Here is a 25875-nt window from a genome sequence, read left to right as displayed (position 1 = left end):
CTTGATCTGCCTGATGCTCAGGTGGAAGAGGAGGAGGACGTGGTGGTGGCGGAGCCAGTGAGTTTGACCAACATTGAAACAATGCTACGAAATACTCGTGCATTCCGTGAACTTTCACCTGCAGAAGAAAAACGGTGGGCCCGCATGTTCGAACAATGCAACGTTGCTGTCACCCCAGGAAATAAGCTGTCAGTATTCTCAGCTATGGTCACCTTTCTTCAGGTGAAGACATCTGAGCGGATGACCAACAAATCATTCGATGCGATGTTGGCTGCTTTCCGCAAATCTTTCCCAGATGCGTCTGAGCTGCCACACACCTACAGTAAAATGAAGAATTTCCTTAGTGCAGTTGGAATTGGATATGATATGATCCATGTTTGTAAGAATAATTGTGTTCTATTCCAGAAGGATTATGCCAACTTAAGTGAATGCCCGAAATGCAAATCATCAAGATGGAAAGATGGCGATGCTGTGAAGAGGATTCCTCATAATGTTCTGAGACATTTTCCAATTACACCAAGATTGCAGAGGTTTTTTCATGATGCTGAAACAAGAGAGGATGTACTGTGGCATTCTAGGAACCAGGGGTACAGAGATCAGAATGTAATGAGCCATCCATCTCATGGTAGTGAGTGGAAAAGCTTCAATGATAAACACAAAGAGTTTGATGCTGACCCGAGAAACATTAGACTTGGCTTAGCTTCAGATGGATTTAACTCATTTGGCCACCAGAGCGCCACATATAGCATGTGGCCAGTGCTTGTTATCCCTTACAACATGCCTACAAATGTCTGCACCAAAGAATCAAACTACATGATGGCCTTGCTCATCCCAGATCCAAAAAGTCCTAGAAAGGATTTTGATTTGTTCATGCAGCCTCTTGTGGAGGAACTTCAACAGCTATGGAAGGGTGTTCTCACTCGAGACCTATATAGCAGCCCACCAGCTGATTTCTTTCTGCGTGATGTTATAATTTGGTGCATCCATGATTATCCGGCTTTGGGCACTATGTCAGGGCGAACGACACATGGTTACAATGCATGTGTTCGCTGTGATAGGAATCCGCTGTCATACACAATACTTAGCAAGATCTGTTACATTGGACACCGCCGTTTCCTTGCCAAGGACAAGCCGCATCCTAGAAAATACCGAAGACATGTGTTCAATGCAAAGCATGAAGACCGTGATGCGCCAAAGAGGCTCACCGCCGATGAGTTGCAAGTGGAATTAGAGAAGGTCAGGCATATTATACCAGGAAACCATCCTGGTAATGGTAGCGGGAAAAGGAAGCATGGCAGGGTAGAAGAGAGATTATTGTTTACCCGCAGGTCCACTTTGTGGGACTTGGAGTATTGGAAAGATTTGGATCTGCGGCATAATCTTGATGTGATGCGCATCGAGAAAAATATATGTGACAGCATTATCGGCACACTTCTTAATATTGAAGGCAAGACGAAAGATACCTTAAAATCTAGGATTGATTTGACACACCTGGGTATCAGAAAGGATTTGCAGGTGCAAGATGAAGGTAAACCACGGGATATGGCACCAGCTGTGTACGTCTTGGACAAGGTAAAAAGAAAAGAATTCTGCGAGGTCCTATCACGTGTGAGATTCCCACATGGATTTGCTTCCAACCCTGAAAGGAGAGTCAGTGCAGATGGAAACAAGGTAGAAGGGTTGAAAACTCATGACTGCCACGTCCTACTTCAAAGGGTTTTACCTGTTATCCTTAGAGGATTGGGCCGCCCTGACTTATACAGAGCAGTTGCAGAGTTGGGACAATTCTTCAGGGAACTCTGCAGTAGGAATATCAGGATAGATGCTTTGGAGAGTCTTAGAGACAAGATACCAACTATCCTATGCGACCTTGAGAAGATATATCCTCCAGCCTTCTTTGATGTGATGGTGCATTTGGTTGTTCATCTACCTGATGAGGCACTACTTAGAGGTCCAGTACAGTATGGCTGGATGTACCCTATTGAAAGGCGGCTAGGCACTTTCCAGGGCTATGTTAGGAACAGAGCTAGACCCGAGGGTTCCATTGCAGAGGCCTACATTGCTACAGAAGCGTTGACGTTCTGCTCAAAATACATTGAAACATCTTATCAGCTTAGCAAAGAGGTGGGTGAAGACAATCCCGGGCTCAATGTTTTCGATTATTCTATTCGAGTTACAGGGAAGAGTCGACAAGAGGACAAACCTAAAGATTTGGACAAAATGGTTTGGTATGTGTTGAATAACTGTCCTGAGATACTACCTTATATCAAGTAAGTGCAGTACTGCAGCTTATACATCGTAATCTACTAAACTTGCAGCACATTCTTATATATTTAGATGTTTGATGCGATCACTATGTTGTGCAGCATCTACAAAGAGGAGTTACTGCCGCAAAATCCAAGAAACATTGACAAACTGGTTATGGCAGGATTTGCGAAATGGTTCAAGAACCATGTAAGCTTTTGAAGTGCACTATCAGTTTTTTTAATATATTGAGTACATAAGATGATCAGCTTGTCTATTTTCTAACCATAGGTTAAGAAGATGCGGGAGGATGGGCAGCCAGTTGATGATGCCCTTTACTCACTAGCAATGGGTCCTGATACTCGGGTAAGACATTATGAATCTTGCGTTGTTGGAGATGTGCGCTACAACACCCTTGCACGAGACGAAGGCAGGAAGACACAAAATAGTGCCATCATGAGCACGGATATGTATGACAAAGAGACAACTGAAATGTATGCTAACATAACAGACATTGTTCAGTTGCAGTATATCTCTAGTTTCGAGGATCATCGGTGTGTGGTTTTGTTGTGCTGTCGTTTAACCTGTTTTCCAGGATCGCAAAACCCAGAGCTGATGATTATTTCAAATCCATCAATGTCAAGGCGGCGTACCAGACCAATGAGCCTTTTATTTTGGCTAATCAAGCAACACAAATATTTTTCTTGGAAGACACATTTGCACGTAGCGATGACTGGAGAGTATTGCAAAGGTTTGAGCAGAGGAATTCGTTTAATGAAGTTGCATAACAAGATGATGCTTACACTGCTCCTGATGTACAAGATAACACAGATGTTCCTAATATCTTTGAGAACCATCACGTCAATGACGCCGGCGAAAAGATTGCCTGTCGTGCTATGGACATACAAGAGTTGATCAAGAAGAAGCCAACTTTCGAGGACGTTGAGGACGAAGAAGAAGATGACACCGTGGGGAATTACGATTCAGACTGATACACAGGGCGAAGATGTTGACGCTGCTGCTGCGGATGATGATTACATTGCTTTTGTCGTATTTGCCTGTCAGAAGATGTTTTTTGTCTACTATGTGAAATTGTGGTTGCTATGACAACTGAAACCTGATGAACATGTTGTTTAGTATTTTGCTGTGAGAACATCACTTGTTATGTATGCTGATTTGTGTTTGGTGATTGTATGACAACTAAAACATGATGACATTGTTGTTTAGTTGTACTCATATTTGGCTGTGAAACTTGAATTTGATGACATAGTTTGCTGTTGGACTGCAATTTGCTCGACGTCTTCGAATGAGAACAAAGCTGACCCGACAGGGCCTCTGCTATTTATTTATTTATATGAGCAAAAGCGGATACCCCCTGACTTCCGTTAATAGAAATCATTAGATGTTCACAACACTACGCCCAGCCTGCTACACAGGTTTCATTCATTACTAGTTTCAGCAAAGTGCTCATGTCGTAGCCACTGAATACATCACGAGTGCTACATACACTGCAAATAAAGAGATAATCATCCTACAGAGCACATCGATTTTGCCCATTATCTTCACAAGCTCTTTCATTTCCACATTGCTGTCAAGGCCGTTCAGCAGCTGTTGCTTGGCCATGATCAGAGGAACTGCATCTTTAACCTTCTGCTCTGCATCTTCCTCTTCTGCCGTTCCTTCAGTTACTTGTCCAACACCCCAACCTGCTGGTATTGGGATTCCTCGGCTAACCAAATAATCAGCGTAGTTGCATTCCCCCACATCAACAACTTCCCAGAAATACAAATCACACGAATCTTCCCTTTTCTGCATGAATCAAATTGGAAGATCATCAACCAAACTATTAAAAAAATTAGCAACTGAAAGCAGCAGAACAACACTTAAACATATTATTACCCCATGATTCGGGCATTTGTAGAAGACTTGGCCAGGGTTGCGGATTGTGGTTGAGACGTGACGGATGACTCTGCATGATTTGCAACAGTGGCACCACACCAATGGCAGCGGGTTGCGATGAGCAATCGGCTGCGGTGCGCGTGCCGGCGGGGGTGTGATGAGACCCACAGGCGATGGTACGAGTGGCAACTTGGCGCATATCTGGTTGTTGCCTGCTGAAGAGCAGGTGGACGAGCAGCCAGCGGACATGGTTGCTGTGGCCAGAGCTTCTGATGCTAGGCAAAGTAAGTAGAGAAGAGGAGAAGCGAACGTTGGATATGTCAGTTTCATTACTTGCAGAGTAGCATAGCACCATATATAGTCATAGTCTAGGTTTGGATTCGAACCAGCTACAGGAGCACATCTTTCTTTTTTCTAAAACTCGGCAACGTCTCTTTACTGGTACACTAGCTTGTTCTGTACGCCTTCCCAAGTCTTTGATTTTCTTTCCCTTTTTTGCGAGGAAGGAAGGAGGACAAAATTGAGAGTTCATGGGACTCGAACCCAAGACCTCTCGGTTGAAAACCAAGGGTGCTAGTCACTTATGTGGCGAACGTTCCCTGTGAGGAGGACGGCAGACGAACGCATTTTCCTCGTAGTTTTCTTCCTATATATAAAAAAGTATGCTACTTGGTGTCCGCTTAGTCAACAAACGATTGTGCCAACCTTGACCGTTGGATTGACATTCAACGTCTGTCGCGTTTCTTCAGTCTCTTCTTCCTCGAGCCGCCAAAGCCAAACCAACACCGGCGGGACCGCCTGCTCCCGCCTCCCACGGCTGGCTGTGATCTTCCCCGGATCCTGTTCGTTCCCGTCCGAGGCCTCCCCATCATCCTCCGCCTTGGTTCGCTTGCTGCACCGCCGCCCTCCGGTGTTGTCAACATGGTCAACAACCGAGAGGAATAAGGAGATGACTGTACATGGTGAGGATGACAGTAGGGACCCAGCAGCGCGCGCAGTAATTTTGTTTTTTCGGGACGGAGAAGGGTATCAACTGGGATGTGCGGGACCCGTGGCCCGTCTAGCCCAGGCTTTTATTTCATATGTTTAGCACATGACCAGCCCAGTTTGTTTTTTTCCTTTCTGAAAATGGCTAGCCAGCTATTTTGTTTTTTGCAGAATAACCAACGTAGGCCTACTTGCTTTTCTACGCCCTGCTGGGCCGGAAATCTTTCAAGACGAGGAGGGATGCATTTTGCCCAGAAAATGGGCTATAAGTAATAAGAAATGGGCAGGCCATTCCTCTACTCACCCACACCTCCTGTTATTTTCCGGCGATGGCAGCCGGACCAGTAAACCCTCGTACTCCACACCGTGTGGGCAACCATTGCCGAGTCTTCCCCGGCTCCGTGTCGTTCCCTTCCTAGGCCTCGCCGTCGTCCACCGCCATGGTGCTCTTGGCGCGGCCTGGTCAACGTGGTCAACGAACGACATCCATCGGCCGTGGACTGTACGTGCAAAATAATGATTCCTCCACCTGACAGCTGGGACCCACCAGAAGGGCCTCTGTATTTCGCGAAAAAAACATTCCCCCGCTGACATGTCGGACCCACCAGCTATATCTTCGCACGCAAGGAAGTACCTCCTTATTACGCACAAAAAAATGAATACCCCCCTGCTAGCTGGGACCCACCATAGTGGGAGGATGACTTGTGGGCCAACTAAGTTGACGGGGACGAAGGGCTTTGTCAACTTAGTCAATATGAACGATTCTAGCTCAAGTGACCGTACGATGTCCATCCAATGGCCGTAGTGCTTCTTCAACCTCTGGTCTTCTTGCTCCAGCCGCCCAAAGCACCGCCAGTCGTGCCGCATGCTCAAGCCTCCCGTGGCTGGCTGTGCTGCCGCGGAGGCCTCACCGCCCCCTACTATTCCCACCGCTGGCCAGGCCCTGCGGCGACGGCAGCCTCACACCGCAGCCAAACCAGTGAACCCTCGTACTCCTCTCCGCGCGGGCTTCCACTGCCGCGTCTTCCCCGGCTCCGCGTCATCCCCTTCCTAGGCCTCGCCGTCGTCCACCGCCGTGGTGCTCTCGGTGCGGCCTGGTCAACGTGGTCAAGGAACGACTTCCATCAGACGTGGACTGTACGTGGAGAGGCTGACAGCTGGGTCCACGGCCGCAGCAAGGAAGTGCCTCCTTATTACGTGGAAAATAATGATTCCTCCGCCTGACAGCTGGGACCCACCGGACGGGCCACTGTATTTCATGAAAAAACATTTCCCCCTGACTGCTGGGACCCACCAGCTTCATCTTCGCACGCAAGGAAGTGCGTCCGGGCAAAAAAAAATGATTCGCCCCCCTGACTGCTGGGACCCACCAGCTACACCTTCGCACGCAAGGAAGTGCGTCCGGGCAAAAAAAAACGATTCACCCCCCTGACTGCTGGGACCCACCGGCTACATCTTCGCACGCAAGGAAGTGCGTCCGGGAAAAAAAAAACGATTCGCCCCCTGACTGCTGGGACCCACCAGCTACATCTTCGCAGGCAAGGAAGTGCCTGGCAGTCAGGACCCACCTGGTCGAAGCGTACGTAGCATTGTCATTCTGGTCGCGAACGTGTACGTACATACTGGTCGATGTAGAGGCATGCACGTGTCGTAGTAGAGGCGCGCACGTGTCGTAGTAGAGGCGCGCACGTAGCATGTACACGTACGTACAGCGGCCAGGGTGCAAGAAAGAAAATACGGCCACGTATGTGTACATACGGGCGGGGTCTCGAATGCCTACTCGCGCATCCGTACGGCCAGGGCTCGTGTACATGGCTGGGTCGGAACGGAGAAACAGTGTCGTCGTCGTGTTCATGGGGAGGCAACGGAATGCGTCGTGTTCATGGGGAGGCAACGGAATGCGTCGTGTTCATGGGGAGGCAACGGAATGCGTCGTGTTCATGGGGAGGCAACGGAATGCGTCGTGTTCATCGGGAGGCAACGGAACGCGTGGGAGCCAACCGGCTGGGTCGGAACGGAATGCGTGGTCGTGTTCATCGGGAGGGCTTGGACGGAACAGGCGATGGAAACGAGGCCTGGCGTACCGCAAAACGGAGGAAACGGACCTCCTACGTTCGGAACGGGGTCCTGTTGATCGGGAGGGGTGTGGCGTACCGCAAAACGGAGGAAATGGACCTCCTACGGTCGAAACGGGGGTCCTGTTGATCAGGAGGGGCATGGCGTACCGCAAAACGGACGAAACGGACCTCCTACGGTCGAAACAGGGGTCCTGTTGATCGGGAGGGGTGTGGCGTACCGCAAAATGGATGAAACGGACTTCCTACGGTCGAAACGGGGGTCCTGTTGATCGGGAGGGGTGTGGCGTACCGCAAAACGGACGAAACGGACCTCCTATAGTCAAAACGGGGGTCCTGTTCATCGGGAAGGGTGTGGCGTACCGCAAAACGGGACTCCATGGGATACTGTTCATCTCCACCGTCGACCTCCTCCAGCCTCCACGGGCTACCGTCGACCTCCTCCAGCCTCCACGGGCTCCTGTTCATCCAGCCTCCACCGCGCGCTACTCCACCGGCTACTGTTCAACCACCCCTCCACCGTCTACTGTTCATCCAGCCCTCCACACCACGGGGTCCTGTTCAACCACCCCTCCACGGGCACCCCTCCACCGTCTACTGTTCATCCAGCCCTCCACACCACGGGGTCCTGTTCATCCAGAGGCAACGCCACCGCTCACTGTTCATCCAACCCCCCCCCCCCCCCGCAACGCTCACTGTTCATCCAATCGATCGGCTTTAGTTAGCAGCAGTAGCAAAGGAATCGCTCGATCGGGTTCAGTTAACAACCATCGATCGATCGCTCGGGTTCAGTAACGCGTAGCCTGCAGTGCAAGCGCTCGGGTTCAGTTAGAGCCCAACGCCTCGCTCGGGTTCAGTTAGAGCCAACGCCTCGCACACATGCGCGTACAAGTACGAGAGAAACGCGCATCGCTCGGCCCCCGACCTCCCACCGTAACCGGGAACTCCCCGAAATTTTCCTCCCCCTCGCTTCTACCACAGTTTTTTCTGTCATGGACGGCCCAAAGAATGTCATGCAGCTGCGTCTCCGGCCCGTGCAGGACGAAATGCCCATTTTCTGTCATGATTTTTTATCATAGAAGTAGGAGCCCACCACATCTATGATGATACCGGGTTTTGTCACAATTACGTCATAGAAGTGTCATATGTATGACAGAAAAAAATTCGTTTGGCCCAAAATGTCACGGATGTGTCTTTTTTTGTAGTGGATCATTGCGCATGCACGTGAGAGAGAAAGAATGCCCGATATGATGAAGAGGGGGAGGTGTGTGTGTGTGCATGCATGGGAGACCGACCTGAAGAAAAAGATTGCATGTGTACGATGGATAATGCCGAGTGGTAGTGTGTGTGCATGCATATATGCACGAGAGAAAGTTAGTGGTACAATTATAAAGAGAAGACGACTGTGTGGGTGTAGAAGTCTAGGTGAGGTCATAATCAATGTAAAGTTAAATTCAAATATTTGAATAAGAGATCATGATGTTTGAAACCCATGCATGCATGAATATATCTGAGATATATGCGCGGTGTGGTTTGGAAACGAGCATGATGTACTCTATACACACTGAACAAGGTCAGACTGATTTGAATTTGAGATACCGATGGCAGACATTGTTTGGCCACATTGCATCCGTGCATGGACACACTATTCTAATTGGAGATGATGGGTGGCTTTCGCATCACATATCTATATCTATACCCCCTATATATTATATTTTATATTTTTTATATAGTGTGCGGATAACTTTAACTTTGAAAGATGGTCGTTGGATGAAGCCAATCTGATGGTGCAGAGATGGCAAATTCGAGCACTACTGGCCGTTGGATATCATCTAGATTCCACCAGATTTTGCCACATGTACAATCTAGAAGACTCCATGGTTGAACTTAAGCATAATGCACAAACCTCAAAACACAAGCACTTCTTCTTTGTTCTAGAATCTTCCGTATCAGAATTGCCCAAATGTTTTTCTACATGATTTGCCATTATTTGTTTTTACTTTATGCTTTACAACGCACAATTCCATGAATCTTAAAATAGATTAGCTTTCTTATAAAAACTAGATGATTTTGAATGAAATGAACTATAAGAATAAACGAACATCTACAACATGCATATATGACTCAAAGCTTACATGCTATAATGTGGTATTTATTCATAATTTGGTTGCCAAATCTCATGCGTGCAATGCATGTGTACGTTACTAGTCTAAATGGTGTTTGTGTGGGTGTCTGTGTTGTGCGTGTTAAACACATTGTACGTAGTATCATACATGGTTTAGATTCCGAACATCTAGCTAGAGCATACATGCACTATGATTTGAATTCAACATAAAATGGATACATATATTAGAACTTGAGATCGTATGTACATGTAGTTCGTATTTATATAGGAATTTACTTCTCCTATATTCATGTCATGTGTTGTGAAGATAATATTTAGATGGTTGTATAACTAACCCGTGTACAATCCCATTCAAACAGGGAAAATGTACTCAAATTTAGTCCATATGCTAGACAACACAGATTGTTTTTTCCTTGTTGAGGGAAGTGCAAATTGTTTCTTTTTTTACTGGTGACTGTAGGGAAAACCCCCCACAGCATTTAACTTTTATTCAAAAGAGATGAATACAATGTACAAAGATTACAAGGGGTAATCAAAACAGAAATGAAAAAGAAAGGAAACTAAACTACTAATAATACAAAAACCTCATGGGGGTAGAAAGGAAATCTACTTTAGCAGGTCCTCCTTGTATCTAGCCTTGACTCTGTGCTGCATGAGTGTAATATCATGGATAAATGCACTTCTCCATTTATTGAAACTCTGCCTCTCATGCCTGAACACTCTTGCATTCCTGATTATCCAAATGTTCCAGCAAGCAACAAAAACAACTTCAGTAAAAAAAGGCTGTGCAAAATCCTGCTTAGCTTGAATAACAATAGCAGACATGTCATCCCTAGGTGACCATGCAATTTGTAGATAGTTCCATATTCTCACACTGAAGTTGCATTCAAAAAACAGGTGATTTCTGGTCTCTCTAGTCCTCAAGGGACAAAGAAGGCAGTTAACCCCATCATCCAGATGCCAATGTCTTCTTTCCACCATATCCTTGGTATTGAGCCTGTCCATGATTAACATCCAGGCAAACACTTTGATTTTCATTGTGCGGGAGGATTTCCATATCCAGAGAAGTAGAGGGTTAAAAGACATGTTAGAATGCATGAAAGAGTAAAATAGCTTGGGCTTGAATGCATTACATGTCCCCTGCCAGAACCAAATGTCCTTTTCCTCCACTTCTCTACTACAGGAGACCATAAGATCTTGTACTATCATAAATTCCTGATATGCCTGAGCAGATAGAGGTAAATGGAACATATTAATCATATCCTGCGATTGGAAGGCCTCAAAGACTGTGATCCATGGATCTTTCACATAAGAGAAGAGCCTAGAGAACGTTGATTGCAAAGGTGCAACTGAATACCCAATCTTCCACTTGTCAGACCAAAACAGAGCAGAGTGTCCAGAATTGAGAATCCAAGTTGTGTTCCTGTAATGATCCAACAACTTACAGATATCCTTCCACCAAAAAGAACCACAAATATCAGTCCCCTGAGGAACAGAAGAGTGATAGTATGTGTCCCAAATAAGAGAGACCCATGGTAGATCAACCCTATTTAAGAATCTGTGCAAATGTTTGAGCAAGAGAGCCATGTTCTGAACACCCAAGTTCAAAATTCCTAGCCCACCTTAGGCCTACAAATGAGATCCCAAGCTGCCAAGGATGGTGATGGCTCATCCCTGTGCTTTCTCCATAGACACTGCCTCTGAATTCTCTCCAGTTGTTTTAATATTCCTGCTGGAGCAAGCAAGCTACCAAGATAAAAGATGGGCATGGAAGACAGAGCAGAATTCAGGAACTGAAGCCTTTCCCCTTGATTCAGAAAGGAAGAACTAGTTGTCATCCTTCTTTCCATACAGTCAACAAGTGGCATAAAATCCACCATTTTATGACTGGTAGTACCAACAGGCAGGCCAAGATAAGTGAAGGGCATTTTACCCACTTGACAACCAAAAGCAGCAGCCAAACCAATGATAGAGTCCTCATCAACATTTAAGGGCACCATAGAAGACTTGTGATAGTTGACAACTAACCCAGTTGATGTGGAAAACACTTGCAACATGTCTTTCAGAGCCAGAAGCTGATTTTCATTTGCTGGTAAGATGATTAGGGTATCATCAGCATATTGCACTATTGGATAGTCCTGATCATGGCATGGTATAGGCAGCTGGAAAATTCCCCTCCTAAACATATCATTTACCACTGACTATAACAGATCAGCAGCAATAACAAAGAGTAAAGGTGAGAGACAGTCTCCTTGCCTAACCCCTTTCTTACATAGAAACTTCCCACCAGGCACACCATTTAAAAGAACAGATGATGTCCCAGCAGAATAGCTTCATGTTCAATTGAATCAAAAGCCTTTTCAAAATCCAGTTTAAGAATTACTATAGGCCTCTTGGATTGGTGACATTGGTGCAAATACTCCAGAGACCAACCAATACAATCCTGAATAGTCCTGCTCTTAATAAAACCATATTGATTCTTATGAATGCATGCCATGATGATCTTCTGGAACCTATTAGCAGCATCTTAGACAAAAACTTAAGACCCATCCCAGTCAAAGAAATTGACCTATAATCTCCAATCCCTTCAGGAGCCAACTTCTTAGGGATCAAGGTGATATAGGAGCCATTAATATTTTCTAAATTTGCAGTTCCAGAATGAAAAGCCTCAGCCAACTCATAAAAGTCTTGATAGATGATGTGGCAGCACTTTTTAAAGAACAATCCATTAAAACCATCAGGTCCAGGAGCTTTGTCAATGGGCATATGTTTGACTGTATCATCCATTTCCTCCTTTGTGAAAGGCTGAGTAAGAAAATCCAACCCAAGTGCAAATTGTTTTGGTACTGTACACGTTATATTTGTTGTCCCAATTTTTTTATTTTTTAGTTGTTGTATTTGAATGCATTTCTAGTAATATAGTAAAACGAGACATGGCTCTCTCAAGTGATGAGGTGCGAATTGTCTTTTTTTGGTACACGTTAAGCTTGTTCTCCCGAAATTTCAGGCCGCGCCTTGTTATGCCGAAATTTCAAGCTAGCATCTCTGTCTATCGTGCTGCAAAACTACCGCCTCTTCAACCCGCGCCTTGTTACCCCGAAATATTTAAGATATATCTTTGTCTTGTAGTGCTCCAAAAACTCCCTCCATCTCAACCCACGCCTTGCCATCCCAAAATTACAACGCGCGCGAAAACTCCCACCTCCTGTGAAATCCCGACACACGAAATGCCTATGATACCCCTGAAGCAAAAGAACCGCCTAACCCAAATTGTTGGGGGTACTTTCGTAACTTACCCCACATTCAGACAAGCGCGTCCCTAAGCCATGGTTCCCCACTGCCATCCCATCGGCCCACCCATTCGTACACCGAGGCCGCGAAAACCCGCGAAGCCCCACACCCTCCTCCGCCCCACCCAGCCGGAGCCTCTTCCCCGACAATGTCGTCCACAACAACACCTCGACGTCCCTCATCCACCGTACCGGATGAGGATCCATCGTCGATCTCGTCGTCTCGCCGGTTCAGCCACCCCGTCCTCCACCTCCAAGGAGCTGCTCCGATGTTCCCCTCGTCTTTCGCGCCACCTCCATTCCCACACCACTGTGTTCACCTGCACCACAGGAAGAGCAGCATCATCACCGGTTCCTCGGATGAAGCTGAGGCCTAATCGGTGCCACCAAAGAGGTTGTACACTAATCGCCGCATTTTCTTCTTGATTCGATCTCACGATGATGCTGGCACTCGGTCCCGAGCCGACATGGCGCGGCTCCATCCACGGCGGCGTCGCCAGCCACTTCCTCCACAGCGTCTCTCCCTCGGCGTCGACGTCCACACCAGTAGGAGCTGCTACTGCTTTAGCTCTTGCTCGCGCTGCTGCTCTACTCTTGCTCTCGGTCCCCCGCCTGGTCTGCTCTTGCTGTTGCTCTTGCTCTTGCTGCTGCTCTCGCTCTTGCTCTTGCTTGTGATGCTGCTCCGATTTAGCTACACTTCAGTCGACTGAATCGACTTTTGGGTCAGTCGATTTTCAGGGGGTGGGGGGATCGCCGGAGTTAAGGAACAACCAGCAGCAGTAGGGAGGGGGCTCGCCAAAGAGGTACCCCACTATCTATCTTAGGGTTCAGGGTGGGGGCGGTGGTCGCCGGCGGTGGTGGGGCGGTCGCGTGGGGATCGCCGGAGAAAAATCTCGGCACGGGGGGCTAGAGGGATGGCCGGGGCAGCGGCGGACCGGCGGTGGGGAGTGGTTTCAAGGCGGGCGGGGCGGCGCACCGCCGGCCACGGGCGGCGGGGGCGGCGGTTTGGTCGGTGGTGGCTGGTGGCTCAGGGGGTGGAGGTTGAAGATGAACTACATGCCCTTGATTTCATATCCAACGGCTGGAAAATCGACAGACCAGAGATGAAAAAGTCAGCCGACTGAGGTGTAGCCTCACCCTGATGCTGCTACACGACCAGCTGCCCCGGCTCTCACACGCGCTGCTGCTTCGGGCATTGTTGCTGCTACTGCTTTTCTGCTACTAGTGCGTTCAGTTTTGACAGTAAGATTCAGTTTTAACAGCATAATTCAGTTTTGACAGTCAAGTTCAGTTTCGATAGTTAAATTCAGTTTTGACAGTTAAGTTCAGAGATGAGCGGCTGATGTATTTTACATCTAGCACTTTGTGGTTATGTATTTTACGTCATCTATTGGAGATGCTATTAGAATTCCACTCAGGTTAACGTTGTCTTCTTGTCCTGCTTCAGCCTCGGCATCGTACAACTCACCGGAGCTGCTCCAACGACGAAACCTCCATCACAACGGAGCAATACCTCGGGCTCCATCTCCAGACACCTAAGATCTTCTTCCCCTCCTCCGACAGCCAAGTCAGCCGGAGCATCCTCACCGACCAACCCAATCACGCTGAGATCGACATGGCTTCGCCAAAGAGGTTGTACACTGGTTGCATCTCTTTTTTACTCTACATGTTATATATATTGTCCACTGAGCACACGTAGTAACGTGAAATACGATTAGTTTCTCCTACTATATGACAAGGAGTGAGGTACCAGGCAACTTAGCTATTCGTGATGGACTCTCTTGAACGCCATCATTATTTATCTCTGCGCGTTCGAGCTGTGCATTTGTCGATGGGCCTAGGAGTTGAGCTAGTAGGGCAGTGGCCTGGGTCCAAAGTAGTAGAAGTAGCACAAAAACATTTTTTGAGTGTAGGCTTTTCCTTGCTCAAGCCTGCCTACTAGAATCGCCAGTGCTTGAAAGAAAAAGTGAAGGAAAAGCAAAGGAATTGGAAAGTTTCCTATGGTACTACTATTCATGCATTTGGTTCAAAGGAATGGAGCAAAGGAAAACTGTAGGATTTGTTCCTTTAGTGTCTCCTTGAAAGAAATACCAATGGAATTTTAATATCCACTTGTCCTCCTTTTCAAATTCCTATTCATGAAGCACAAGACTAAGAGATAGTAGCATAATAGCATTATAACCGTACATTTTCTTGTGGTTTGACTTAGTCTCGCCATGCTTCTTTGCATCATGTGATCTTCCAATTCTTGTGAACCAAACACCCAGATTGGCAGAAATCATGTGTTTTTAAATTCTCTGTTTTGCACGTGCATTCCTATCCCATTCATGTGTATTTCCTATCCTGCATTGTTAGAATCCTCAAATTCAAACAAGCCCTTACACAATTACTTCTGTTACAGATATGTGTCAAAGAAAACCTTGTGTGGTTTGTCCCGCTCCTGCTGCGCTGTGTTCCAGCCCAGCTCAGCTGCTCCAACGAAGGAAGGGTTCACCACAGCAGGGATCCGCTCTCTAGACTGTCTTTCGCCGCCTCAGGACTTGTTCCCCGCCGCCGGCAGCCATGACAACTGCATTACCATCATCAACTGACTAGATGACCTTCAGGACTACACGGGTCCGCAACAGAGGTCGCACTCTTCCGTGTCTGCTTACGTTATGTATCGCTTAATATGATGACATGCTACTTTATCGTCGTGTTCACCTATTAGACTCCGAGTCAGGTGCAAACTAATGCTGAAACTTGAGTTTTTAAATGGTTGTGGGGTACATATTGGGGCAGCAATCAGTACTATCTGTCTACTATCTGGTTAATCTCGGGTGTCTACTATGAGTTTCATGTTGGGTGCAAACAAACATTCAAGGATCCATTATCTGTATTTTTTAACTAAAGCTATTATCTGCCTGGTATCATTGGTTTTGGGTATATCCACAGTTTGCTACCATCACTCCGGATGTGTGCATGCACTCCTTACATAATCGCACTATGTTTTATTCCTGTGCATGTCAGTTATTGTACACAATGGAACTGAACATGTAGAGCAAAAGAGACGAGCCTTGCGTGGCAATAAAATTTCATGCAGACATCGCTCCATGGTGGGCGCAAATGCATCCCCCCTCCACCCATTTAGGATTGTAATCAAGGGGAAGATAACTGTTCTGAGGGGGATTCAGAAGGAGAGGACTACTCCTATTTACCCCCTGAGGTCTTCGCTCTAACTTGGCATGCTGATGTTGGTAATATCATGCATATGGTGCCTTGCATTGCTTACTTTATACATCAAGTATGTCATCTGTTTAGTTTCTTTATCGTATATGTGAATCATGCAATGCCATCTTGTTTAGCCAGGCATCATATATGTGAATTTTGCAATGCAACCCTGGTTAGCCAGTCATCTTATATGTGAATTATATCATGCCATCATTTTTTATTACGTATTAAATTTGTCAACAATTTTAGTGCATTCAATTACTCTTCCTGTGCATCAGCCATTCGGCACGGTCATGGAAAAATCTGGAGTGGAAACATGGTCTTCAGAGCAGACAATGCTATCTGACGAAGCGCATGTCTTGCTGGTTACGGATAGCTCCTTAGAGGATGATTCGGAGATAGATGACCAGTCCTATTCCCCCCCCCCCGAGGTGCATGCTCTAACTTGGCAGGGTTATGCTGCTCATATCGTGCGTATGCTATCTGGCATTGCTATGTCATTTGCTTAGTTTAGACATGCTTTGTGTGAATGCCACCTGTTCAGTGTCTAAATACCATATATGTGAATTATGCAATGCCATCTTGTTGCAAGACATTATATATGTGAATTATGCAATGCTATCTTGTTGCAAAGCATTATATATGTGAATGATGCAATGCCATGCTAAAAGCGTCATATATGTGAATTATATCATGCCGTCCTTTTTTTTGTATTTCTCATTGCATTTGTCGACAATGTTTGTATATTAAACTTCTCTTCCTGTGCATCGGCCATCTGAATTGGTGATGGAGAAATCTGGAGTGAAAACAAGGTCTTTAGAGCAGACAATGTTACCTGCTGAAGAAGATATCTTGCTGGTTACATATAGCTCTTCAGAGAAGGATTCAGAGGAAGATGACCAGTCCTATTATTCCCCTGAGGTGTATGCTCAAACTTGGTAGGGTTATATTACTCATATCATGCATATGTTGTATTGCAATGCTTAGTTTTTACATGATATACACAATATTGAATGCCATCTCCTTAGTTGACACATCATATATGCGATTGCGCTCTGCTTAGTTGCTTAGTATATAAATCATATATTTGAATTATATCATGCCATGATGTTTACATAGACAGCATGTATCTGAATTATGGCATGCCAACCCATTTTCTAAAGACATAATATAGTTATATCATCTCATCATGTTTACATAGTCATCATATTTTGAGTTATGTCATTCTATCCGTGAATTATATCATGCCATCATGTTTCCATCGACGACATGTTTGTGATTTATGGCATGCCAACCACTTTAATAGACACATCGTATAGTTATATCATGTCACCCTGTTTACATAGTCATCATATTTTGAATTATGTCATTATATCCTGTTTAGTTAGCCATCATACATGTGAAATTGTTTCATGCTATCCTGTTTAATTAGACATCATATATGTGAAATTATGTCCTGCTATTCTGTTTGGTTAGACAACATAAATGTGAATTATTTCATGCCATGTTTTCTTCCCTACTATCCATTGCACCTGTCTATCTTACAATGTCTGTACATTCAATTACTTTTCTTGTTTATCAGCCATTTCAATTGAAGGGGGTGATGGCAGTATCTGTGGGAGCAAAAACAAGGTCTTCAGAAAAGATCGTGCTACCTGTCGATGCAGATAGAACCACGGTTGCACTTGCCCAAGAACCAGCCCCACCACACATAACCCAGACTCACACAGATTGTACCCCTACCCCAGTTGGACAGAGAACTAGCTACACCCCTTCTAACCCCAACCCCAGTAGATAGTAACCTAGTTCCAGTTGACACAGCACCGTCCCCACCACAGAGCACCCAAACACGAGCAGTTAGTAAGGCAACTGCAGTGCCCAAAGCATGAGGACCACCACTCAGAACCGCAAGTCAACGCTTAAAGCAGAAGAAGAATTGCTCTCAGGTTAGGTTCCATAGCTATGGTTCATACTACTTTGCTCTTGCATCATTGTATTTACTCATACCAACTAATTTCAAATTTGAAGTATGCAACTGAAACTCCAATGGCGCAACAGGTATGTTTTAAACATGTTTCTTTAACATTTTTGTTGTTGTAACTTGCTATGTTGATTTCAGCTTCAATTGAATAAACAGTTGTGTTCTCATGCCATGCACATTACAAGTGTTGTTATTGCTGTGTAGTTTCCCACACTTATATTCTGTCTATGCTGCTTTGTCTTAAATACATATGATTTGAATTGTCTCTATCTTGATTTGGCAACATAAACTAGAATGATATAGACCATACAGTGACCATACTACATAGATATATGTTTGTTTCATGTTGTTATCCTGTCCACCTTACTACTGAACTGGTTACCAAAATGAGTTTCATATACAACATGGTAAACCTGTGATGTGTTTATTTTTTTCTCTTTTAGAACGCAGATAAAATATTGGAGTAGAGTACCCCGTTATGCAATGGTAAAGGAAGTAATCCAGATAAGGTTCAAGATAGTGAGACATCCCTGTTGGTCTCCAAGAAAGCTGATAAAAACTATATTGAAGACACCGAGACAACCCCAAAGTCATGTCTTGATGTAGTGTTCGAGTTACTGGCTACTACTCCTGGCACCAGCTCTTCAAACTCGCTGCCTGAATCCATTCAGCTTCTTGAGTCTCAACTTCAAGTTGCAAGACATCGATCAGATGTTATGCGACAGGAAGCCGAATGATTGAGGACGTCGCTGCAGAATTCAGATGCATACTTTCTGGTGCAACAGCAAGTGCTGGAGGATTTAAGCGCCAAACAAGAGGAAGTTAATAAGCTTGCTAAGCATCTTGCCAGCATTATGGGTACCCAGGATATTGTTTCTTGAGCTCTTCTGAAGTGGTTTCAGTTCTGGACTTGTTTTGTTGCGGTGTTTATTTGCACTGGTCGCCAACTTTGACTACCAGTGTATGTGATATGCTGCTTTCTTCCCTATATTTGCACTGCTGGCGAACTTTGATGCCCAGTGGATGTAATATGTGTAATAGTCGTGATAGCCTAGCATAAGTTGCTTGCTTATTTATTTCCTTATTGTCTTGTTTATTTGTTTGCTTGTAGTCAGTACAGTTCTTTTTCCGCAGTTTGCTTGTGGCCACAATAACCTATTTTTTAAAACTAGGCCACAATAACCATGGGCTACATATTTACTGTAGTGACCCTGGGCCTCCTACGGGCCGTAGAAACAATGGGCCTTCTACGGCCATAAAAACAATGGGCCTTCTACGGGCTGTAGAAAAAATGGGCCTTCTACAGGCCGTAGAAACAATGGGCCTTCTACGGGCCATAGAAACAATGGGCCTTCTACGGGCCGTAGAAACAATGGGCCTTCTACGGGCCGTAGAAACAATGGGCCTTCTATGGGTCGTATCATCAATGGGCCTTCTACGGGCTGTATGATCGATTGGCCAAACATGGGCCAATAACATACCGCATTATGGGTCGTAAACGGGCTAGAGTTGGAATCATCTTTTCATGGGCCGACCATAACAGGCCGTCGTTAATCCGCCGTATTTGATGACGCTATGAAAATGGCCCAACGGATTAACGGGCCACAAATGGGTCGACTGTAACCACGGGCTGAATTTGGCCCACAAGCAAAAAATGACAGTAACGGACCGTAAGTAACTGAATGCTGGAAATGAGCCCAAGAATAAATGGGCCCTGAGAAGGCCGAAAGATAACATGGGCTGGAAACGGCCCGATGGAATAATGGGCCGTTAATGGGTATAAAGTGATACACTGTTCACTACGGGCCAGTTTCACCACAGGCCGTTAATGGGCCAAGAGTTACAAAGAGCCTCATATGGGCCAAAAGACGTCATGGGCCATACATGGGCCGGAAGTTAAAACGGGCTGGAATCATATTGGATGGCCCAGATGACGCTACTACGCCTAATTCGGATATGCCGTAATGGGCCCTTGGTTAGCGGGTTGTAAATGGGCTATATGCGAACAGGTCGTTAACAGACTTTCCGTGGGCTGGCCCGCCACCTTTTGACCAAGTCAAACAGGCGTCCTTTTCACAGGAATGGGCCTCTGTTGGGCCGTGCCATGTGTCGACGTATTATAGGCGCCTTCGGTCCAATGAGTGGATGACATCTGTCCCAATGGTGAGCGGACACGTGTTTCCTCCAGCCAATGATGATTTGACACGTGGTAAATTGCTACCTCTTGAGCACTGCGTTGGTTTTCCCTTGAAGTGGAAAGGGTGATGCGGTAAAGTAGAGTAAGTATTTCCCTCAGTTTTTGAGAACCAATGTATCAATCCAGTAGGAGACCACGCTTGAGTCCCACGCACCCACACAAACAAATAAGAACCTCGCAGCCAACGCGATAAAGGGGTTGTCAATCCCTTCACGGTCACTTACGAGAGTGAGATCTGATAGATATGATAAGATAATATTTTTGGTATTTTTATGATAAAGAGAAATAAAGATGCAAAGTAAAATAAACGGCACCAGAAATAGCTTGTTGTCGGGAGATTAATATGATAGAAAATATACCCGGGGGCCATAGGTTTCACTAGTAGCTTCTCTCAAGATAGCATAAGTATTACGGTGGGTAAACGAATTACTGTCGAGCAATTGATAGAACTGAGCATAGTTATGAGAATATCTAGGTATGACCATGTATGTAGGCATCACGTCCGTGACAAGTAGACCGAAACGATTCTGCATCTACTACTATTACTCCACACATCGACCGCTATCCAGCATGCATCTAGAGTATTAAGTTCATAAGAACAGAGTAATGCTTTAAGCAAGATGACATGATGTAGAGGGATAAACTCATGCAATATGATATAAACCCCATCTTTTTATCCTCGATGGCAACAATACAATACGTGCCTTGCTGCCCCTGCTGTCACTGGGAAAGGACACCGCAAGATTGAACCCAAAGCTAAGCACTTCTCCCATTGCAAGAAAGATCAATATAGTAGGCCAAACCGAACTGATAATTCGAAGAGACTTGCAAAGATAACCAATCATACATAAAAGAATTCAGAGGAGATTCAAAAAATTGCTCATAGATAAACTTGATCGTAAACCCACAATTCATCGGATCTTGACAAACACACCGCAAAAGAAGATAACATCGAATAGTTCTCCAAGAAGATCGGGGAGAACTTTGTATTGAGATCCAAAGAGAGAGAAAAAGCCATCTAGCAAATAACTATGGACCCGAAGGTCTGAGGTAAACTACTCACACATCATCGGAGAGGCTATGGTGTTGATGTAGAAGCCCTCCGTGATCAATGCCCCCTCCGGCGGAGCGCCGAAAAAGGCCCCAAGATGGGATCTCACGGGTACAGAAGGTTGCGGCGGTGGAAATAGGGTTTTGGCTCCGTATATGATATTTCCAGGGTATATGGGTATATATAGGAGGAAGAAGTACGTCCGTGGAGCAACGAGGGGCCCACGATGGTGGAGGGCGCGCTTGGTGGGGGTGGGCGCGCCCCCTACCTCGTGGCTTCCTCGTCTGTTGCTTGATGTCCACTCCAAGTCCTCTGGATCACGTTTGTTCCGAAAATCACGTTCCTGAAGGTTTCATTCCGTTTGGACTCCGTTTGATATTCCTTTTCTGCGAAACACTGAAATAGGCAAAAAAACAGCAATTTGGGCTGGGCCTCCGGTTAATAGGTTAGTCCCAAAAATAATATAAAAGTGTATAATAAAGCCCATTAATCATCCAAAACAGAATACTCCCTCCGTTCCTTGATATAAGGTGTATAGATTTTTGAGAAAAAGTCCAAAATATAAGGTGTATTGTGTTGCACCACTCGTTTGGATATTTTTTTAAGGATTTGATTAAATTTCCCTATATTAGGCAAGCTCCTCTATTTTCTCATGTCAATTAGTCAGGTGTAATCTCGCCCAAAACTTGTGAAATTTTCCCTCCACGTGCGTTTTTTAATTTCCGTGCCAAAAACTATACACCCTATATTTAGGAACGGAGGGAGTATAATATAGCATGGAACAATAAAAAATTATAGATACGTTGGAGACGTATCAAGCATCCCCAAGCTTAATTCCTGCTCGTCCTCGAGTAGGTAAATGATAAAAACATAATTTTTGATGTGGAATGCTACTTAGCATAATTTTCAATGTAATTCTCTTATTTGTGGTATGAATATTCAGATCCGAAAGATTCAAGATAAAAGTTTAATATTGACATAAAAGTAATAATACTTGAAGCATACTAACTAAGCAATTATGTCTTCTCAAAATAACATGGCCAAAGAAAGTCCATCCTTACAAAATCATATAGTTTGGTCATGCTCCATTTTCGTCACACAAGAATGCTCTCATCATGCACAACCCCGATGAAAAGCCAAGCAATTGTTTCATACTTTAGTAATCTCAAACTTTTTTCAACTTTCACACAATACATGAGCGTGAGCCATGGATATAGCACTATGGATGGAATAGAATATAATGATGGGGGTTATGTGGAGCAGACAAAAAAGGAGAAAGTCTCACATCAACGCGGCTAATCAACGGGCTATGGAGATGCCCATCAATTGGTGTTAATGTGAGGAGTAGGGACTGCCATGCAACAGATGCACTAGAGCTATAAATGTATGAAAGCTCAACAAAAGAAACTAAGTGGGTGTGCATCCAACTTGCTTGCTCACGAAGACCTAGGGCATTTGAGGAAGCCCATTGTTGGAATATACAAGCCAAGTTCTATAACGAAAAATTCCCACTAGTATATGAAAGTGACAAAACAAGAGACTCTCTATCATAAAGATCATGGTGCTACTTTGAAGCACAAGTATGGAAAAAAGATAGTAGCATTGCCCCTTTTTATTTTCTTTTTTTTGGGCCTTTCTTTTTTTTCTTTTGGCCTTTCTCTTCTTTTTTTGGGACAATGCTCTATGAATGATGATCATCACACTTCTATTTATTTACAACTCAATGATTACAACTCGATACTAGAACAAAGTATGACTCTATATGAATGCCTCCGGCGGTGTACCGGGAAATGAATCAAGAGTGACATGTATGAAATAATATGCATGGTGGCTTTGCCACAAATACGATGTCAACTACATGATCATGCAAGGCAATATGACAATGATGAATGTGTCATGATAAACGGAACGTGGAAAGTTGCATGGCAATATATCTCAGAATGGCTATGGAAATGCCATAATAGGTAGGTATGGTGGCTGTTTTGAGGAAGATATAAGGAGGCTTATGTGTGATAGAGCGCATCGTATCACGGGGTTTGGATGCACCGGCGAAGTTTGCTCCAACTCTCAAGGTGAGAAAGGGCAATGCACGGTACCGAAGAGGCTAGCAATGATGGAAGGGTAAGAGTGCATATAATCCATGGACTCAACATTGGTCATAAAGAACTCACATACTTATTGCAAAAATCTACAAGTCATCAAAAACCAAGTACTACACGCATGCTCCTAGGGGGATAGATTGGTAGGAAAATACCATCGCTCGTCCCCGGCCGCCACTCATAAGGAGGACAATCAAAGAACACCTCATGTTTCAAATTTGTTACACAACGTTTACCATACGTGCATGCTACGGGATTTGCAAACTCCAACACAAGTATTTCTCAAATTCACAACTACTCAACTAGCACAACTTTAATATCACTACCTCCATATCTCAAAACAATCATCAAGCATCAAACTTTTCTTAGTATTCAACACACTCATAAGAAAGTTTTTACTAATCTTGAATACCTAGCATATTAGGACTAATTTCACATTTAAAACAAATTACCATGATGTTTTGTAGGACTCTCAAAATGATATAAGTGAAGCATGAGAGAACAATAGTTTCTATAAAACAAAACCACCGCCGTGCTCTAAAAGATATAAGTGAAGCACTAGAGCAAAAACTATATAGCTCAAAAGATATAAGTGAAGCACATAGAGTATTCTAATGAATTCCGAATCATGTGTGTCTCTCTCAAAAGGTGTGTACAGCAAGGATGATTGTGGTAAACTAAAAAGCAAAGACTCAAATCATACAAGACGCTCCAAGCAAAACACATATCATGTGCTGAATAAAAATATAGCTCCAAGTAAAGTTACCGATGGACGAAGACGAAAGAGGGGATGCCTTCCGGGGCAACCCCAAGCTTTGGATTTTTGGTGTCCTTAGATTACCTTGGGGTGCCATGGTAATCCCCAAGCTTATGCTCTTGCCACTCCTTGTTCCATAATCCATCAAATCTTTACCCAAAACTTGAAAACTTCACAACACAAAACTCAACAGAAAATCTCGTGAGCTCCGTTAGCGAAAGAAAACAAAACACCACTTCAAGGTGCTGTATTGAACTCATTCTTTATTTATATTGGTGTTAAACCTACTTTATTCCAACTTCTCTATGGTTTATAAACTATTTTACTAGCCATAGATTCATCAAAATAAGCAAACAACACACGAAAAACAGAATCTGTCAAAAACCGAACAGTCTGTAGTAATCTGTAACTAACGCAAACTGGTGGAACTCAAACAATTCTACAAAAATAGGAAGACCTAGATAATTTGTTTATTGATCTATTGCAATTGGAATCAGTATTTTATCACGTCCTGGTGATTTTTAACAATTGTTTTCGTGAACAGAAAGTTTCTGGAATTTTCAGCAAGATGAAATAACTATCATCCAAGAAGATCCTATAGGTTTAACTTGGCACAAACACTAATTAAAACATAAAAACAAATATAACCAGAGGCTAGATCAAATATTTATTCCTAAACAGAAGCAAAAAGCAAAAAACTAAAATAAAATTGGGTTGCCTCCCAACAGGTGCTATCGCTTAACGCACCTAGCTAGGCATAAAAGCGAGGATAGATCTAAGTATTATCATCTTGGGTCTTTAATTTTTTAGCGGAGTTATGCTCGAATCCGGGAGGTTCTTTATGCTTCCCTTCATATTCCGAGATTTTCAAATCTAGAGAATCCAACCGCTTATTGCAAAGAGTAATCAATATATTCATGCGGTGAAGATTTCCACTAACACTCTTAAGAGGTTCAAGAGATTTTAGTAAAATTTTTGTTACTTTGCAAACTTTCTCAAAAACTTGCGTTTCTTCCTGGGTATGATGAGGCCCCTTTTGTTGAGGTAGTGTTCCCACTATACACTCTATAATTTCATGCGCAACACTGGGATCAATTTCGATAAAATTGCCTTTGGCAATGCAATCCAAGAGTTGTCTATGAGACATATTCAGTCCAACATAAAAATTGCAAAGCAAAATTCTAAAGTTCACCTCTAGGGTACAATTACGATAAGATTCCATCATTCTAAACCAAGCATCTTTTAAGTTTTCTCCTTGTCTTTGTTTGAAGTGAAGAACTTCAAACTCGAGAGACAACGGAGTAGATAGAGGACTAGCCATAATGACCAGGCAAGCAAGAAAGCGACGAACGGAAAAGAGAGGGCGAATAAAACGACACGGGTGAAGTGGGGGAGAGGAAAATGAGAGGCAAATGGCAAACAATGTAATGCGAGGGATAAGAGTTTGTGATGGGTACTTGGTATGTCTTGACTTGTGCGTAGACTCCCCGGCAACGGCGCCAGAAATCCTTCTTGCTACCTCTTGAGCACTGCGTTCGTTTTCCCTTGAAGAGGAAAGGGTGATGCAGTAAAGTAGCGTAAGTATTTCCCTCAGTTTTTGAGAACCAAGGTATCAATCCAGTAGGAGACCACGCTCGAGTCCCACGCACCTACACAAACAAATAAGAACCTCGCAACCAACGCGATAAAGGGGTTGTCAATCCCTTCACGGTCACTTACGACAGTGAGATCTGATATATATGATAAGATAATATTTTTGGTATTTTTATGATAAAGAGAAATAAATATGCAAAGTAAAATAAACGGCGCTAGAAATAGCTTGTTGCGGGAGATTAATATGATGGAAAATAGACCCGGGGGCGATAGGTTTCACTAGTGGCTTCTCTCAAGATAGCATAAGTGTTACGGTGGGTAAACGAATTACTGTTGAGCAATTGATAGAATTGAGCATAGTTATGAG

Source organism: Aegilops tauschii, chromosome 2, assembly GCF_002575655.3.
Source record: "Aegilops tauschii subsp. strangulata cultivar AL8/78 chromosome 2, Aet v6.0, whole genome shotgun sequence".
NCBI classification, from domain to species: Eukaryota; Viridiplantae; Streptophyta; class Magnoliopsida; order Poales; family Poaceae; genus Aegilops; species Aegilops tauschii.
Note: the sequence above shows the minus strand (reverse complement) of the source record.